This window comes from Ruditapes philippinarum, unplaced genomic scaffold (assembly GCF_026571515.1).
Source record: "Ruditapes philippinarum isolate M1 unplaced genomic scaffold, ASM2657151v2 ctg1267_1_1_1_1, whole genome shotgun sequence".
NCBI lineage: Eukaryota > Metazoa > Mollusca > Bivalvia > Venerida > Veneridae > Ruditapes > Ruditapes philippinarum.
The window spans coordinates 116,687-127,991 of NW_026859684.1; the positions used below are offsets into that span (position 1 = coordinate 116,687).

General features: G+C 32.5%; 1 protein-coding gene across 1 annotated transcript in view; it reads right to left on the minus strand.

The window, feature by feature from the left end:
• The window catches only part of LOC132757491 (solute carrier organic anion transporter family member 5A1-like), a 96,195-nt gene extending 91,126 nt beyond the window's left edge, over positions 1–5,069 (minus strand). The window contains exon 1 of the mRNA XM_060748781.1: positions 5,009–5,069. The gene's annotated coding sequence lies outside the window, so the exon portion shown is untranslated. The remainder of the gene's footprint in view (positions 1–5,008) is intronic.
• Between the last annotated feature and the right edge of the window lie 6,236 nt (positions 5,070–11,305).

Sequence of the window (11,305 nt, forward strand, 5' to 3'; positions counted from 1 at the left end):
AACAAGAGCTGTCCGTAAGACAGCGCGCTCGACTTTTTTATTGCTTGCCAATAAAAAAAGTTTTTGCAGTAAAAGGCAATACAAGAATCTCTGTATTTTTAAAGTGAACAATGGCCATGAGCATTAAGATATTTAGTGAAGAATTATTTTACTGAATTGTGTGATACCCTTGAACACTGCAGCAAAGTTTGAAATGTTTAAGTCAAAAGAGGGCTGGTAAGAAAGAAAAAAAAACTGAGTTGAGCCTTAAATAAATTTAATAGTATTAAACCCACTTTGAGAGAATAAGGTATTTTTACGTCACTCAGAACACCTTGGTAAATGACATAATAACATATTTTTCAAGAAATCTATTTCAAGTACAAAAAGAGAAAAATAACTAGTTGTTTGATACCCTTGAATATTACAGCAATGTTTATATGACATAATTTATGGTAAAGTGAACAAGTGGATAGGAATGAATTTTTTTAGATTTTTTAAGTTTTTTAGTGCTTGCCTATAATACAAAACATTGACAGTTAAGGGCCATAATTCAAATAAAATCTTTGACAGAATTACCTTCTCCTGGACATGTTTGGGAATCATGATTGTAAACAAGTATTCCAACTTTCAAATTAATATCTCAAACAGTTCAGTCAAAAAGTGGACTGGTACTAAAAACTTAACCAAGATTCTAAGTCGATAAAAGGCCTTAATTTTTAAAACAAATCCTTGACAGAGTTACCTTCTCTTGCGTACAGATGGGGGTAATGATGTGAAATAGCATTAAAAGTTTCAAAGCAATATCTCAAAGGGTTAAGGCAATAAGTGGATTTTACCCATATTCAATGTATTTTCTAAGTCAAAAAGGGGCATAATTCTGTCAAAAACCTTGACAGAGTTATGTCCTCTTGTCTGTTGATGAAGGTCGTGATGGTAAACAAGTATGGTCAGTTTCAAAGCAATACCTCCAATGGTTTTGAAATAAAGTGAGGTGGTACAAAAAACTTAACCAAGCTCAATACACTTTCTAAGTCAAAAAAGGGCCATAATTCTGTCAAAAACCTTGACAGAGTTATGTACTCTTGTCTGTAGATGGAGGTTATGATGGTGAACAAGTATGGTAAGTTTCAAAGCCATACTTGTAATACTTCTGAAATAAAGTGGGGTGGTACGAAAAACTTAACCAAGGTGTGACGCCAACGCCGACGCCGGGGCGAGTAGGATAGCTCCCCTTTTCATAGAAAAGTCGAGCTAAAAAGCATCATTGACAAAATGCATGTACAAAATGAATAGAAATAACATCTTTTCATTTATAAACATCTTTAAAACAAAAATACACCATGAATCATTATCAATAATGTGAATATATATACAACGGTCATGTACATTTGTTGATATAGGAAACGGAAGCAAAAATATGAGCATGCGCCGCGGTAAGGTAATTCCCCGTTCTAATAATAGACTATATCTAATTTTGTACAAGGTAATTCCCGGGTTATGCTGTTGTTTAAATTTTGATGTTTGCATGTAAAGATATCATTGAAAATATGTAAATAATCATATTGATCTTTAAATATAATTGTTAAATAAAGTTTTTGCATTTAAAATGATTTATTGTTTAATCTAATATAACAACATTATGAACTTAGTCAACGAAGACTCGTTTACGGCTGTTGACTTGATGATTGAACGGGGAATTACCTTACCGCGGCGCATGCTCATATTTTTCCTTCTGTTTCCTATATCAACAAATGTACATGACCGTAGTATATTCACATTAAATAAACAGATGAACCGATGTTTTAGAAAAACTACCAAATACAAAAAATATTTGTGTCTAACTAATAATCAATTTCATAAACAATATGTCCAGTTTATTGCCTTATGTTAACATTTATACCTAATACAAGAAGTATAAATGTACAGTATGAGCTTGTTTGTTTTTCTGATTTATACATTTTTACCATTTTTAGGTCAGGACAAGTAGTCTTAGGTCAGGGCAAGTAGTTTTAAAAAAAAAAGTAGTTTTAAAAACTACTTGCCCGACAGGACAACCTCATTCAAAAGTTAATGTCTAGGCCTGCATCAACACGTGGAAATCGTTTTTTATTCACTTTTATACCAAATCAAATTTTATTCTGGTTAAATAAGTCCACTCTAAAGACCGAAAGTTTATATTAAAAAAAAACGTAAATGTATATAGGCAGCAGTTAGTGGAATGAATAGGAAAATCGTGTACAGCTTCACACAGTGTGTAAGAGATTCATCCGATCGACAATTATTTTAGCAAGTATCTTCAAAAGGGGGCAAATTGAAGATCGATATTTAAAGATTTAATGTTGATTAAATAACAAAGGAACAATTCATTTACATGTTTGGCTTGGAAACTGAGAATTTTTGTGCCCTTTGCGAAATTTTAGGGTTCTGGCGAATGTGAAATCGCCAATGTTCGGGATCAATTTTCGGATAGAATCTAAATATCTAAGAAAAGCATATATGTGTATTTTGGTTTGTTGTCCTGGCAATTCCGCACAATATCTTAAATTCTTAATATTCTTATAGAAAGTTTTTGCAAGAATGAAAACTAAAGCAAAATTTTGCCTAGAAAATGCCAAAAATATTTGACAATAATTCATAATTACACTTATTTGTAATTTGAAAAAAACAGTCTTTAAACTTGTGGCGTAAATAGTCAATAGTTAATCCTTTTGTCTGTAAATTGCTAATTTCCAATCAACTGTTGATCAAAGATAAAACATTATCATCTTGTGTTATATCTGGTAATTACATGTACAGCGCATGTATACTTTAGTCTGATCTCTATTGCGTGATAATGATCGAAAGCGTTATCGTTGATTGGCTAATCGCTTTACTGGTCGATGTGCATATGACCGCCTCCCTTTAGACTAACACGCGCCGACGTATTTGTGGTTGTTAACAATGGGTAATGTTTATGCGTCCCCAGGCAAAATTAAGCGTACGCGGAATCCTTGCTCTGAAATATTTGCGTCCAGCTATAATAAACATGCGTACCAGGACACCTAAATAAGCGTCACCGAGAACCCTGATAATCTACATAACTGACCCACCCACACATAGTTGATTTGCTATATGCCACGGCATTGCAGAATGATGCTGCAGTTTCATATTAAATACACAGTCTAATTTTTCTCTAGGTAACATGTTGACATATTAGTTCATGTAGTAGAAGATAATTGAACATTACGACTTAATTTCATTTTCATTGAAAAAATAATTTAAATCAAGGTTCCAATAATAATACTTGACCAGTGTTTTAATATTTAATATATTTTCATGAAAAATATAAACACATTCACTCATTTAGTGAAATCCTTTTAAAGTTATTCTGTGAAAACCAATAATTATTCAGGGTGTTCACTAAGCCATGAAATCCTGAGGGTCATTTTGACTAAGTTTTACCACTACAAGGCCAAATCCCCATGATTTTAACAAAATTTGACCCTCCAGTTAAAATCCTGAGGGTCAAATCTGAATCTAATCTTTAGGAAAATTTAAGGGTCAAAGAGTCATTTCAAGGGTCAAATGGACACCCTAAAATTTATACAGAAAAATTGCTAAAAGAGGGACCTAACTCTGAAATGATTCAATTAAAGTGAACTTTACCAGTGTAATCAATCCCCATGATTTTAACAAAATTTGACCCTCCAGTTAAAATCCTGAGGGTCAAATCTGAATCTGATCTGAGACTGATCTTTAGGAAATTTTAAGGGTGAGAGAGTCATTTCAAGGGTCAAATGGACACCCTAAAATTTATACAGAAAAATTGCTAAAAAAGGGACCTAACTCTGAAATGATTCAATACACCGATAAACACTTTCAGAACTAGCAGACGACAGGCTATTCATATCAGTAGAATTTCGAGTAAAGATACGGATTGCGTATCTCACTGTATAAATCGTATGTAAAATGGTCTGACATATGGTAGATTTAACAGTTAATTAAAATACTTTGAAGTCCAAAGATGTGTTGAATTTTATACTGTGACGAAGCTAAGATCCAAAGCTTTCTATTGGTGTAATACATTTTAAAATCGGACATTTAATCACAACAAACTAGCGGTTTAAAAACAGCTTATTTTGTATTGTTTTAGCATAAGCGATATCGATTTTACTCGAAGATAAGGGAAGCAACTCGTATTTTTTTACTCGCTATACCTCGGTTATTTACGTAGATCATATTGAAAGTGTTTATGGGTGTATTAAAGTGAACTTTACCAGTGTACTTAAATGTAACATACTTACATGCCAAACATAAACATAGTCACTTGAAATCCCTCACAAGTTATTCTGTGGAAACCAATTTCTCTAAAAAAATTGCTTAAAAAGGGGCATAACGCTATCAACAATTAGTTGATTGCAATATTAATGTAATCGTAAGTCCAGAAAGAATATAATTATGTTTTTAAATCTCCAAGCCAGCCAGATTCTTGATCAGTTTAATTTTAAAGCAAACCCCTATAATATGAAAAATCCTGGTAAATATTGTGAGAAATCCTGATAAAAAATCACCCCTCTTCTTTAACCCGTCTAAAGACCAAGTGCTTTGGGGGGGGGGGGGGGGGGTTAAATCATTTTTCTTGATTGAAACAATTTTTTTTCATCAATCTTCAGTTTCCTGTGCTCTGAGTTGAATAATTTTATGTCAAATTTCTTTCAAAATAATTAATTAAAAACAACAGTACAGGAAAATTACAACTTAAACCATCCTTAGCTTGAAACTTACTTTTTTCTTTCATCAGAAGAGTACATATATATGTAATCTAGTTATCAACATATTGCATTAATTCAAGTCTTACTATTCCCTTCATCATTTCAAGAGCGCCTTTCAACTTGGATGAAATTATCTACGCTGTATTAACAAGTAAAATATGGCATTCGTATTATAAATTTTTGACTTAAAAGCGTGAAACTAATATAATATATTCTCCGGGCGATGACTTAAGATTAAAAAACATATAAAATATTAATATTCATCTTATGTTTACCTTTTACAAACTTCAGCATCTTTTCTGCCAAGCGTCTTACTGACTGCTACGGAAGTTGTTTTAATTGGAGAGGGGGGGTGATTTAATTTGGCGGGAAAATATGATTGTATAAATACATTTTTGACACCGCATACATTTTAATCTTTCTTTGTTGCTTTGTTTGTGTGGGTGCGTGTTTTGTGTTGGTATATGTTTTTTTTTCTGGCACTACAGTACTGTAAGCAAAATGGTTTCTATAAAATTCAGGACATTCCGTCCTCAAGAAGATTCGGCCCTTTTCGCGAAACACTTTGTTTAGGTTAGATCTACATAAATTATATGAACTGATCAACAACAATTTTTAGCTAAAATGACTGCAGATTTAGTTCTTAAAAGTTATGCCACCGAATTTGTTGAAATTAGTCAAGTATTGTTAGTAGATCTACCTGTTTTTTTTTTTGTTGTTTTTTTTTTTTTAATAAAACTTTGATAAAGTATGATTATTTTAATACACGTGTGCTTTGTTTAACTATATATTCTATTCTTCTAGTGATAGGCCCCGAAGAAGCCGGTCAAGTCAATCTGCACCGAGTCAATCTGTCTTTGGTCTATCCGGCCCCATTTTAATTATTCATGCAGCTTTCTTTTTTTCACTTTTCTTTTCAAAAAAGAACTTTAAATAAAAATCAAGATAACCAGAAACGCAGATAACATATATAAATCTCTCAGATGACTAGTAAGATGAACGAAAAAAGAAAACACAAGATGAATGTCTTCAAAAAAATTAATAATCATCATCCGGGTATAAATTTTGATATAGCCTACACATTCCATTAATTGCTTGAATCTTGATATCGTCGTTCAACAATGAAAAGAAAATAACATATATATATTTCCTTGGTATGACATGGAAGAAAATACATGTAATAAATGAATTATTATTGTATTATAGTAAGATAGTAATTGATACAAGCTTATTTCCTGCTTAGATTATTTAATGGTGAAAGATAGTTAGTCATCAAAACAGGGGTGGATATCATATGAATATGGCCTGTGCCATCGTTAGCCGATGGATGACATAGTCGGATCAGACTAGGGAATATTGTAAAATTGAACTGAAAACATTGTAAAGTAGCAAACATAAGTGTGTTAGGCTTACGATATATTACATACTAAATATGCCGTTCGAAGCATTTGGAGTCAACAAGAAACTGTAACACTTGCAAGTCCTATACATCGGCTTTGAAATAATAAAAATGGCGACGGAACATAAGGAAAAATCTTAAAAGACGCCATATACTAAGATGCGTGCAAATATTTCTTTGTGTTAGGATGTTTGCAAATATTACTTTGTGTTGTATTTGATATATTGAATTATCGAGAAGATTTTACTTAAAAAATCACGCACTGTATGTTTTTTTTCTTTTTAGAACTGCCGTTCACGCGTATATACTGAAGCTACAAGTCATGTTTTTTTCATATATGTATAAACCGATGCAACAAGATCAAGGCATGAAGCATAGCATGCGAACAGACTTTTCATTGCTTTTGAGGGATCTTTCACTGTTCCATTATTTTGAAAAATAACAAAAGTTAAGAAGGGGAGAGAACTAGAACATTACGTTTTCTTAAGTCTACATAGATTACTCGCCCCTGGGGAATATTGCAGGTGACATCATAATAGGCTGTATGTGAGGTATACTAAAATAATTTGTGATATTAATTGAATAACACTGTAAATATACAGATGTGGACGAAAAGGACAGCTTTTATTATAGATTATATTGAAGGAACGTAAAAATCAAATTGGAAATGTTTTTTTTGTTTTTTTGGTCTTATTTGTTGCCATAGGGTTTTTTTTTTCGTGTTTTTATTTGGAGATAGACCAACAAAATATGCATTATAATACAAATGTATGTATTTTTTATTTTTGGTCAAAATTTTTACCTCTGATCTGAAGCAGGCTTTTTATATTGTAACAGGGTCAAAATATAATGTTTTATGCTCTGTCCAAGATTGCAAGATTGTAAAATTGAATATCACTGACGTCATATTTCCTTTCAGATGTAGGAGAATTCGAGAGGAACTACATGTAAATGGTGTAAAATCTCTTCTTCTTTTTGTCTTCATAAAATTGTGGATCCACATGTTCGACTGACCAAGCGATAAATAGATTGAATATGAAAAAAGATACTGTGTTCTATTGATATTTGTTAAATGAACCATTTTATATAGACCCGCCAGGTTTTCTTTACTAGATAATATGTATCTACATTTTATTATTTTGTGTGACTTCCTTTTTTTGCTGTTGTTGTTGGGGTGTTTTTATTCTCATTTAAAAGTGGCCCTTTATCAATTGCGTTGTGCAAAATCAATACACATAATGTGGATCATAGAACAGCAGAACGACTTTACATGTAAGTATATAAGAATCTTAATGTTAATTTTCGCTTTCTTTATGAATATAATACAGCTTGTATAGGTTGATTGATTAGAGTTAGATTAAGGGCTAGTGCAGCTTTTATACATAGTTCACATATGAGCCGCGTCACGACAAAACCAACATAATGGGTTTGCGACCAGCATAGATCCAGACCAGCCTGCGCATCCGCGCAGTCTGATCAGGATCCATGCTGTTCGCTTACCAACTCTATTACAAGTAGAGAAACTGATAGCGAACAGCATGGATCCTGATCAGACTGCGCGGATGCGCAGGCTGGTCTGGATCCATGCTGGTCGCAAACACATTATGTTGGTTTTGTCGTGACGCGGCTCATATTTCGCTTATATGTTTACATTACAACAATCCCAATAAGAAATCGGTTATGACATAACTAAGACCTCGATTTTTGTTGTTGTTGTTGTTGTTGTTGTTGTTTGTTTTTTTTGTTGTTGTTTTATAATTATGTAATAATATATTTATGTATATCAATCAAATGGGATTAATTCATAGAAAGAATATTAAAATAAAAACTCGTTTAACTGAAAGACAATATAATTTTGACTTTGACGTTGTTGACACTTGTTGTGTCCCTTCTTGTTTTTGTCAACGGTAAGTGTCCACCTTCCACTAGTTTTTGCATTTTTTCCAACTTTAATCATTGTTTCATATATCCAGACCAAAACTAAAAACCATGTTGTGTGTACTTTACTTTAAGATATTTATCTTCTACTGAAGTCATAATTTAAGCATTTTAAATGAAAATTGCTTGTGTAGAAAAATGAAGTACAATTCCTGTTAAGCGGTACATGTACCATAACAAAGCAAGGTGTACGTTGCACGAACGTCATGCCCATGGGGGCCTTCACACTGATGACCTTGACCTTTGACCCCGTGACATTTAAGTGGTTTTTGTAGGGAAAGCTCATCCAGATGAATGCACAAATCTGTGAAGTTTGGAGGTTGTAGTTAAAGTTTTGTGGCAGACAAACAGATCGACATGGAGACAGACCAAAAACAATATACCCTATAGGTCTACCGATTCATTTACTAACAGTAAAACAAACAAAAATGAAGATCAAAATCTTGTCATACTAGTGAAGTTAATAATGATTTCGTAACTGTTCTATTACATAGACCTTTACTGACCTTTTGTAAGATCCTATCTTAGTAATTATATTAATGGCTGTCGGCAAGGAATTCCAATCAGTAATTGCTTTTTGAAAAAAAGTTACATTTTCTTTCCCATAACATCTTAGAACCCTTAAATTTATCAGATCCCGAGTTGAATAAGAATGGATGTCTCTCACAGGTACCAAATTTTCTTTCAAATATGAAGGGCACTGGGCTTTAGCAATTTTAAAAACATGATTAAGACGTAATTTTGCTTATTTCTTTTTTTTTTTACATTTAATAAAGACATAGCAGCAAGAATTACATAATTGGCACTATCTCTAGGTCCCATATGCCTTGTTTAAATCTTATTTATCGTATTTATTTGTATTATTTTTATTGCAACAGAATCAAAAGAGAGAAGGGACTGTGATTGATAATATATCCGTTAAAACTGTGTGTGGATTATATATTTGTTAATATATAATGTGCCATCAATCCCTTTGCATTTTCCCTCCAATTATTTACTTACATGATATGCAAATATTTACTTCTCAGATTTATATTGAGACAGCGTTTGCTTAGAGCACACTTTTCATTTATTCACATGTAATTAATAGACTTTTCACTATGCAGATGACATTTCGGATTATTTCTATGGAACGCCGGTTCCGTTTACTATATTTTAACCGGTTAAACCAGCTCCTCAAACGCTTTACTCTGTGTTAGAAATAAGTAGATCTGAACTTTAGTTAGATTGATGTTGAACTCTTTAGTAACAGTTGCTTACATCAAGTTACATGCATATAATTTTAAGTTCTTGGTGTTATTAATAGTGTTCATTTCAGAATGACAATAAAGTTATGTGTTGAATTATACAGATTTTTATAAAAAATTTACAAATTGATATGTTGACCATTAAACTTTAGTTTGATACAATTTGTAACGTTAGAGGATCTATACTGATTAGACGTGTGGATATAAGGGAACTTGGCAAAAATTAAACGTAATATAGATACAAATAATTAATAAGTAAGTACGTTATGGAGTATAGGTCATTTTTGCAGACTTTTGATTCCTGTAAAGAATCTTAATATTGTTTCACACAAGATCATTTAACTGGAGAGCAGTCTGTACCAATGCTCATTATAATAGTGAAAGTATTTTTTTTTCTTACTTATCCACAATTTGGTTCGAATAACTAACATGCTAAAATACTTAATCAAAGATTAATAATCGAATAGAAATAAAAATGTAGGTTGTTTATATATAGATAATATGATAATGTATATAATTGTAAATATGTTTCGCTCTCCAAATATGGAGTAAATAAAAGTATCTATATATGTGTAAGGTAAAGACATCCGCAAAAAGAAAACAAAAAAGAATAATGTTTAAAATGAACTAGTCGATGTAGATAAATATAGACCAGTGATGTTAAAAAAGATGAATAGCAACTAATGCAGTGTAGGTTAAGACTTTGAACTTGTTATATACATTGTCATTTAGTGAAATAACCTCACCAGGGAATGATGTCAATTTTAGTTCATAATTGGTGCCAAAACTTCACACATTCTAGCTGATATCGTATTTTTCACTTAATCTGCAGACGTGCATAGAAAATTCCGTATAAGTTTGTTGACAGTTCAAAATATACGGTAACAAAAAATGATAAACAAATGAATAAATAAGATTTCCTTAATATGCGTTGTGGCAAAGAAATAAAAGATATGAAACTGGTGAGGAATATTTTTGCGACCCAGTCAGACTAGAAGGTCTCTTTATCAATATGTTATTGATTCAGGGGGGGGGGGGAGTATGCATATATATTTTCATATATCTCAAATCTTGCTTGGCGAACTAAGACTTGCAAAGTCATGCCAATAAATGTTTTAGTGGTGATAGAACTTGAAAACCTTTTGATATGAGAGTAAAAAAAGAATATAGTCCATAGAACTCGAATTCACTACCGCTAGAGTTCAGTGTTTAGTTATGTCGCTAGCCAACGTCCATACACCTTTATCGGGCCAGTTTTTGTTGTTATTGTTGTTTTGTTTTTTGGGGGGTGCCCCAGCTTTAAGCGGACCCATTTTAGATTTGCCATTGCCCGTCCGTCCGTGCGTTCATCTCGTGTTGTGTCACCTGTTGCTCTATAGAGTCAACAAAATTTACAGGAATGTTGATCAGCAGGTGAAGATGTGCCCCTGGGGTTTTGCTTGTAGATTAGTTCAGTTTTGTCAGAGTTATTGCCCTTGACTTAGTAAAAACTGCCAAGTTTCAATTTGTGTTGCGCGTACCCCAAGAAATATTTGACCTAGAGTCATAAAAACATCCCAGAAAAGATTGCCAACATGTGTATTGTGCACCTAGTAGTTTGCTTGTATATTCATTCAGAATTTGTGGAGTAATTGCCCTTGGTTTAATAAAATCGCTATAATAATCAGTTTGTGAATTTTTTAGACTGTCATAGAATTTCTGTTTCATATTTATTTGTTTCGTTGCCTTTTAAGCGTCAATATGACAAACACATAGCTTTGAAATACTAAATAAAACACAAGTATCACTCGCTGCAATGTTTTATTTTTTTTATATCTCTTTTGGTTTATACAAAATTTATTTTAGTTCGATTGTGTAGGAATCTATAAGCTTATAGAAACACTTTCGAATCCGTTCCTGAAACCAACCAGCACTGATCATTGAGTGTAAAGTTTCTTGCTCAAGGAAATATCGACTTGACCCTGACAGGGTTTGAACACATGTGACTA